The sequence below is a fragment of the Conger conger genome, chromosome 5 (assembly GCF_963514075.1).
Source record: "Conger conger chromosome 5, fConCon1.1, whole genome shotgun sequence".
NCBI lineage: Eukaryota > Metazoa > Chordata > Actinopteri > Anguilliformes > Congridae > Conger > Conger conger.
This window is the reverse complement of record NC_083764.1, coordinates 31,103,703-31,113,115: the sequence shown is the minus strand read 5'-3', so window position 1 is coordinate 31,113,115 and position 9,413 is coordinate 31,103,703. Positions and strand designations below refer to the sequence as shown.

At 39.4% G+C, this 9,413-nt stretch overlaps 1 long non-coding RNA gene across 1 annotated transcript; it reads right to left on the bottom strand.

Annotated features, from left to right (window-relative positions):
- Positions 1–5,835: 5,835 nt before the first annotated feature.
- Positions 5,836–9,276, bottom strand: LOC133127913 (uncharacterized). Its single transcript, XR_009708686.1, has 3 exons — positions 8,969–9,276; positions 7,087–7,287; positions 5,836–6,741 (listed from the first exon to the last, which is right to left on the bottom strand). It is a non-coding gene; the product is annotated as an uncharacterized LOC133127913 (long non-coding RNA).
- Between the last annotated feature and the right edge of the window lie 137 nt (positions 9,277–9,413).

Genomic DNA, 9,413 nt, shown 5'->3' with positions numbered 1-9,413 from the left:
TAAAACAATCATGATGAGGTTAAAGGGCAGACTTTCAGCTTTCATTTTAGGGTTTTTACATCCATATTTGCACCATGTAGGAATTACAGCCCTTTTTATATAGTGTCCCTCCAATTTTAGGGGACAAAAATAATTGGACAAGTTAACACAAACTAATAAAGTCATCATATTCAATACTTTGTCGCAAATCCTTTGCAATCAATGATTGTCTGTAGTCTCTGACCCATAGACATCACCGGATGCTGGATATCATTCCTGGTGATGCTCAGCCAGGCATATACTGCAACCCTCTTCAACTCCTGTTCAACTCGCTCCACTGTGTGTAACTGCAATGAACTACAACTGCAAGTCCACTGCATCTTAGCCTATTACGCTACCACGGCTTGGGGGTTTTCAGCTTATGTTGAACCCTTTGAGGTTATGCTTACATCCAGGGGAGTGTTTGTGATCTGTAAAAGAGTTACAAAGGGATTTTTCTGGCTTCCACTACACTGGGCTTCTGTGGTCTACCAGGTCGTTAGCCATTGCTCACCAGTGCGTTCTTGCTTCTTAACAATGTACCAAACAATTCATTTTGACACACCAAATCTTTTGGGTATGTCTTGGATTGATCTATTCGGATTTTCAGCCTAATGATGGCCTGCTTTACTGGCATTGACACTTCTTTGGTCCTCATGTTGAAAGATAATAACAGACTCCAAATGCAGATGTAGTAACTCCTGGAATGAAGTCTAGACCATTTTCAAGCATATACACCCGATTCTCAACCCCTCTTCTCGTTGCAGACGCCCATGTTCAGTGATGGCAATGAGCTGAGAAACCGCGGTCTAATATAATGAATAAAACATCAGCTTTAGTAGGCACCTTCCTCAGGTCATTTAGCTAGCTTACTCATGTTTGTATTTAACTTTAGCTAAACGTTAGCTAGCCACTGATGCTAGTGCTAACAGTGGATTTCAATCCTCTCTCTAGCCTACCTGCACAATTCTGTAACATGAACATGCATACTCACAAATGCATCAATTCTTTGTCTCTTTATTTTTATCAGACATCTCAAGTCTTCTCAATGTCCAGGAGTGTTTGGATTTAGGCATAGGCTCCCATAAAACCCTTTTAGACAAACGTGGTGGTGTATAATCATCATTGCACACTACTGTATTTGGAAAAGGCCATGGAAGGAGGAGATGGGCTAGGTACTGTAGCTGAAATCATTTTTGTCATGTAGGCTGCAGCCTAACTTAGAATCACTGTGTTCCGAACAGAACACAGGTAAGCAGCCGCTTACAAAATAAACTAACAAAATAAATAAACTGGAAACAAAAACCTGCATACACACCGGCCCCCCAGGACTGGAATTGCCCATCCCTGCTCTAGAGTTTGCAAAGAATGGTGCAAAAAAAAAAAACAAGTCTAATAAATACCTAATAAAGTGCTCACTGAGTGTATATGAAAATACTATGCCCTCATTAATTATGTAGCCTTATAGGCTATTATGCAGGGGCAGCCTGTAGCGTAGTGGTTAAGGTACATGACTGGGATACGCAAGGTCGGTGGTTCGATCCCCAGTATAGCCACAATAAGATCCGCACAGCTGTTGGGCCCTTGAGCAAGGCTCTTAACCCTGCATTGTTCCAGGGGAGGATTGTCTCCTGCTTAGTCTAATCAGCTGTATGTCGCTCTGGATAAGAGCGTCTGCCAAAATGGCAATAATGTAATGTCTCCTGCTAGTCTAATCAACTGTACGTCTCTCTGGATAAGAGCGTCTGCCAAATGCTAATAATGTAATGTAACACAATGGGGTGGGGAGAACATATTTCATAACTAAATTCCAGTGTTCCACTGGCTTTGAAATAACCAATTAAAATATATTAAATGAATTCAAACAAATACAATTTTAATGGATTTAAGTTATGAACCAATTATAGAAACTAACACTGATAAGCCAGCACTGGTAAATGAGAAGTGTAGCCTATATCCGTGAATCTGTCAGAATGAAGTTGAATTTGGCTACATTTTATTTGTATAACACTTTTTACTGAGATACAGTCTCAAAGTCACTTTGCAGTGGAAGTGCAAAAAAACATACTTCAGCCCCCTCAATAGAAAACAAATTGCAGGGTTTAATTCATGTTAATTCACATTGATATTAATTCACCTAGCAACCACCAAGCAACACCATAGGAACCACCTAACACACCTTAGCAACCACCTAGCAGCACCCGAGCAATGCCATAGCAACCAGCTCACACACCTTAGCAACAACCTAGCAACACCCTAGCAATGATTTAGCAACACACTAGCAACCATGTAGCAACAACTCAGCAACCACCTTGCAACACCTCAGCAACCACTTAGCAACTCCCTAGAAACCACCTAGCAACACCTCAGCAACCACCTAGCAACACCTTAGCAACCAACTTGTAACACCCTAGCAACTACCTAGCAACACCTTAGCAACCACCTAGTAACACCCTAGCAACACCCACGCAACCATGTAGCAACCACCTAACACACCTTATCAACCACATAGCAACACCCTAGCAACCAACTAACCCACCTTAGCAACCACCTAGCAACACCTTAGCAATGACTTCATAACACACTAGCAACCATGTAGCAACACATGTGCAACCACCTAGCAACACCTTCGCAACCACCTATCAACCACCTGTCAATTCCACATTGTACAAGACAAAACTTGAATGGAGTGAATGAAGTTGAACTTGATGAAGCATGAGTCTTATGAAGATTTCGTTCAACACTTTGTCCAAATGGCCACCTAGCAATACCATAGCAATGACCTAGCAACACATTAGCAACCACCTAGTGTGAGCCAATGAAATTGACCCTTACAGGTGTCTCCATTTAAAGAACAAATTAATTCCAAACATTGCATTTGGCCTTGAATCATGTTATCGATCAAAGGCCACACTGTACAAGACAAAACTCAAATCGAGTGAATAGCTTGAAAAATGTGGCCACTATAAAATAATTGGTCATTTAGCATTGTTAACCTGGAAAAAGTGACCCAGGAAAAAGAAACAAAGAAGGATCTTAGGCACTACATAATGCATCAGGACAGAGTTCTCATGCACTACTTCTGGCTACTAGTTCTGCTGCTAGTAGAGCGGTAACACCAAAGACAGTAACACCACAGACATCTGCACACAAATATGATAATTTATTTAAAGCTAACATTTTAGCTATGAGTAACTATAAACGAGTAACACCTTAGACAAAAAGTAATTGGGACATTCAAAAGGTGTAAGAGAGTGCCTGGTAGGTCAAACCTGTCACAGTTCCCATTTCTTTGTACAATCATTTCAAGCAGGAAGTAGTTTATAAGTTCTTCCTGCTTATTTTTAAATTTTTAAATTATCTATCTTAAAATAGATAATATATCTGTTGGGTAACAACAAAGACACCAAATCTTCGGATGAATCTAATCTGGATAAAGTTTAAACATTTTTATTTTATTTGGACCAGAAAATAGTAATTTAAAATGTAAGATAATGTGGCTAAATTGTCATCATATTGTCAAAGTAAGACTTCGGAAACACTGGGCCTCATTTATCAAACGTGAGCTGAACAAAAAACTATTTCAAATTCCTCTATTTTTTTCAAATCCTAAAAGAGGTTAATAAAAATAAATCCATCAATTTTCTGACAATATGTATGTTTAACATTTTGTTATGTAATGTGAAATTGCTTGGACATGGTTTGCAACAAAAATCTAACAATGACCCAGGATCAATAACAAGCACTGTTATAACATATACATTCAATAACATTCACATTCATAGAACATGTCCATCATGCAGGCAAGGGTGGGCTCACAACAGTTGTGGAGTAGAGTGCTCACATTTTCCACCTGCTGGTGGTCCCCTCTTCAAGCAGCACCTCTTCTTCAAGCAGCACCTCTCCCCATCCCTCCCTACCTCCCTGTGAACCTTAATTGTTGTCTCTGTGACTTGCTTTGTGTATCGGTATTTTTAGTTGGCTAGGTAAGCAGTGTTTGGATAATTAATTTGGTCACTTTTGCTCTGTTTGTTTGTTTCTTTGTTCCAAAAAAAAAATAAAAAAATAAATAAATAAAAATTGGCCCTCGTCCTTATCTTTGTTGTACAGGTAGCAGTTGAAATTGTACTTCCCTCTAGGGTCTTTCAGCACACTTATCCCTGGTTATGGGTATGCACTTTGTTGTACGTCGCTCTGGATAATGCCAATAATGTAATGTAATGTATGTGAAAACAAACCCTAAACCACAATGGATAATGGGTAATCTTGCTACAAATGACTGCTCAGCCTGTTACAAGCCAATATGAAACTCTGCTGCCCCCTCACAAGTATCTTTTCCCTGGCATTCTTGCAGCATGAGGTAATTTGTCAAATTAAACAGGAACTTGGCAGTTACATTTCCAGTCCTGCTCCCCTCTTTATTCTCACATTATCACAGTGAAAATTCAATAACAATTCCCCGTTGCCATTCCCTTAAATCTGCCTTTTTACATTTAATGATAAACTCAGATAAAAGGGGTAACACACTTGATCAAGATGCTATTAAACACTAACATTAGGCAAATATTGACGTAATCGCTACTTGTGATTGTGATAGGGTATATGTCAATCTGCTCGATGTGCAGTAATGTTCTTAGCTATCAATAAACAAAGGTGAATGATACTCTTCAACACAAAAAGAACCTCCATGTTGTACACAATAACTTTCACCCAGTCTCATAATAATAAACACAAATATGTTTGCCCAGAGTTTCTTTATTTTAATGTTACAAACATGACATCGGATCTAACCGGCTCGCCAACAATGAAGTTGGGCATGGATATACATATATTTATGTTGTAATTATCATTTTGGTTAACATGTTTCTAATAATGTATAGGGCCTAAAGGAAGACAGGCTTATTTTCCCTAAATCATAACTCACAAGTTATTTGAGTAATATGTGTGAATGTTTAAACCACCATTAAAAAATTTTTATGGTCTTTGTTGATTTTTGTCTTCCTCCATCTTCAAAACAGGAATAGGGGAGGTGGGAGCTGATTGTAACAAGGTGCTACTTAATGTCTACTTTGGCCTACTTTCACTACTCCATTTTGTGCATTGTATCATATAGTGGAGTTAACATTACGTTGTTTATTTTTATCAAGAATTTACTGTATACATATATGTATATACACTCACCGAGTACTTTATTAGGTATAGATATGTATTAGGTCAGGGGTCGGCAACCCTGGTCCTGGAGAGCCGCAGGGTGTGCTGGCTTTCGTCTCCACCTTAAAATAAGCAAGCGACTCAGACCCAAGAAACCAGGTGAGGTGAGTTAACCGTGTAATCAACGGCTTTCATTGATCAATTAATGCCAAGCAACAACGAAAGCCAGCACACCCTGCGGCTCTCCAGGACCAGGGTTGCCGACCCCTGTATTAGGTATTTAAACTGTGGCCTATCCACTTAGAGTTATCATGCTTTGTATGTTCAGAGATGCTCTTCTGCATACAACTGTTGTAATGATCATTCACGTTACTATCACCTTCCTGTCAGCTTTGACTAGTATGGCCATTCTCCTCTGAAATAGATTTTTGCACCATTCTTTGTATACTCTAGAGTATGGGTCAGCAACCCAGGTCCTTGAGAGCCACAGGGTGTGCTGGCTTTCGTTGTTACTTGGCATTAATTGATCAATGAAAGCCGTTGATTATACAGTTAACTCACCTCACCTGGTTTCTTGGGTCTGAACCGGTTGCTTATTTTAAGGTGGAGACGAAAGCCAGCATACCCTGCAGCTCTCCAGGACCAGGGTTGCCGACCCCTGCTCTAGAGACTGGTGTGCGTAAAAATCCCAGGAGATCAGCTGTTTTTGAGATAGTCAAACCACCCTGTCTGCCACCAACAATCATTCCACGGTCACTTAAATCAAAATCTTTTCCCATTCTGATGGTTGATGTGAACATTAACTGAAGCTCCTGATCCGTATCTACATGATTGTATTCATTGCACTGCTGCCATACAATTGGCTGATTAGATAATTGCATTAATAAGGAGGTGTAATAAAGTAAAAATGTTCCTAATGAAGTGCTCGGTGAGTGTATACCATCTATTAGTCTAAGCGAAAGACTACATATTTTGGGTGTAGGTCGGGACCACTTTTTTTGTTCCAAAGACAAATTCTAAATAAGTGAAAATTGGTGAATGTATTCTTATGAGTAATTTAAGAACAAATATTTTTGTGGTTCTTGCATGACAATAATTGTTTGTTGGAGCCAGGTTCAGTCCATATTTCCTATCATGCAATTGCATTACAGCCTTCTCTGAAGTATTTCATATGACTCCCTGCTAAACAACTACGCATAGGTGCTTTTTTCTAACAACCATAGCATTTATATCAACCACAAAGCTTCAATTGGTCTTTTTGTTTCATGAGCCTTCATACCAGCCCAGTCGGTTTTAAATGGCTCCAAAACAATATGTAAAAGATGCTCCATATTACTGAACAAAAATGGGCGAATTAAACATGATGACCGAGATCCAGATGTTATTTGTAGTGGGTCATCTCTTGCTGGGCTGGTTGGGTCATCTCACAAAAGTGGTCTTTGTCATGACAAATGTACATAGAAGCCTGAGGGGTTACAGCGGTTACAAGTTTGTATCTGTAAACATGGTGTGCTCCTTTCGCACTGTGCTGAACCCTTTGATTGTGTCCACAAATTCCTCATCATCCATAAACTGGAAGGATACAAAGAAGAAAGGGGTATAATTTCTGCCTGAGGCTGTAATACACAAACTACAATCAAATCAACACTCCTTCACATTAAATTATACATTCATTTGAAATATAAATTAAGTTTTGCAAATAATTGCTGGTTTGTGAAGAAAAAACAATTACATTTTAAAGCAAAGACCAGGGGTGTTGATCCATACCAGAATTTGTCACACTTAAGAACCGGTTTTGTATAACAGTAGTGGGTTTATCCAGGTTGTCTTTTAAAAGTGTTGTGAGGGGCTCCCATGCTGTATACATGCATACATGCCCTGACAGCTAGGATATGGGTTTGCATCATTCAGTCTTACCAGGCCACTATCATGACCCCGTACAACAGGGCTCCATATCCCATCATCCATCAGAAACTTCCTGTCCTGTGTGTCAATGAGTTGACTGACACTGCGGTGCAGGGAATTCTGGGAGTGGGCGTGACTCAGCTGGCTCAGGGCAAACATTGTATTGGGGTCATGAGAAACACTGCCTGACACAATCTTGTTTTCAGTGATCCCCTAGGAGGAAGGTGGGGGGAAAGGTGCACAAGAGAAACATACATAAAAAAGACACCAAATAGTCATTTTCACTTATTAGCATAACATGCAGCACTTTTCACACTTAAATGGTATCCCTTGAGTGTGTCCTGCACAAAAAATGTGGATAAAATATTCAGCACTGGTTTTCCATTTACACTGCATTCCTATTATCGCTAAACTGAAGTCAGTTAGTGCTAATCCCTAAATTGCAAGAAGCTTTGGACCAAGCTTTCTAAATTGGGACCAGCAGCATTTGGTGAGCCGAAAATCGGTGGGGCACAAAACGTGAAACTGATCATTGGTGCCAACCTGTTTTTATTAGTTTTCTTTGATGAACAAGTGTGCCATAATGTGACTAATCAATTAGCAGATAACACACTTTTTCCACATTGAGTAATAAATAAATTGAATTAGGAAAAATACATTTGAATCATAATTTAATAACATAATTAAGTACACTTAAGAAGTGGGAGTGCACAGAAGGATGAGGTCTACATGTGTCCACAAATAATGTTGCTAAAATCTGCACAATATTCCGATACAAATAAAAATTATTTTATTACTCGCTAAATGGCCTAATTGAGGATAGCAGGCTATATCTGGCATCCATTCCAGAAGTCTCACAGTTCCAAAACAGTGAATCCAAAATCAGGTGATACAGATTGATCCAGCTCAAAATGGGTTAAACCCAACCATGCACGTCCATGGTGAACTTTAAAAGCCATTTCCACACGCAGAAACAATGATTTAACATGGAGTCTGAGAAACACCATAGTGGGGCTGGTATAGAGGTGCTGTGGGGCGGCCTGTAGCGTAGTGGTTAAAGTACATGACTGGGACCCGCAAGCCGTTAGGCCCTTAAGCAAGGCATTGCTCCAGGGGAGGATTGTCTCCTGCTTAGTGTAATCAACTGTACATCACTCTAGATAAGAGCGTCTGCCAAATGGCATTAATGTAATGTAATGCTAATGTGATTATTTGTAATGTTGTCCCATCTTTGTGATCTAGAGTGTGGTGGATGGGATCAACATCTCTGCACATACTGTAGTTGTCATATTTGACACCATGAGCACACACTTCAAAGTATCTTGACACAGTACGTGAGCGGAGTTGCATGATAAATTCTAGATTTGCAAAGGTGTTAAAATAAATTGGTAATACTAATTTTATTCTGCCACACTGTAAAACATCCTATAATTTCCTGCACTTTTTTATAAGTTTACCCCTCTCCAATCAACTTTTTAATCAAATCATGTTGTTCCTCCGAACAGTGTTTGGAACGGCCCATTTTACTTAGCAATTCAGAAAGAAATATATTTTATAACAATATGTGAAACATTTGCTTCCCTTCTTCCTTCATAAAGGACAATTAATGACACCTGTTTTTTCACAGAATGAATTAATTCTCTAATTAACCTCCACACTGCTATTATTTTGAACACGCCCCTTTCAATGAATGAGTCAATTACTCAGAACAAGCAGCATGCATGTAATGACAGTTGGGTCTGTTGTTTTTCTATTACACTACTACAAGTAAAGTATTTACCATGCAGAAATATCACTACTACTAATAACAGAGGTTAATTAGGTTACTGATGTTGTACTGCTATTTTCTTGAACACAACTGTAGCAGCGGCTATACGGAGCAGTTGCAGCCTACCTTTTAGAGATCAGGAAGAGTACACAGCTTGGCTCGAGTTCATGCAGCCTTGCAAAAACCAGACACTAGTTGAAAACCCCGGGCCTCGTGCATTAACATCACACTTGCAGATCAATTATGTGAACGTTGAAATCGCTGAAATCCATGTCAACGCAAATGAATAAACCTTGAAATTGTGGTGAAAAGTGTGTACATCCAAGTGCAGGACCAACCTGGCCAAACTATTCAATTGGCTGTTCTGTTGAAAATCAGGCAGGAGTTCCTCAAACTTGACTTTCGATTGCATACTAAGCACAGCTTACTGCCATTCCAAGCCATTCAATGTGACGATAATAAGATGGACCAAATCCATCTAAGCTAAGGATAATTGAGGGCATTGGCTGGGTGGAATGGAATAGAAAGCTGTTTACATACAGAATATTCAGGCAGGAATTTTCTTAATTCC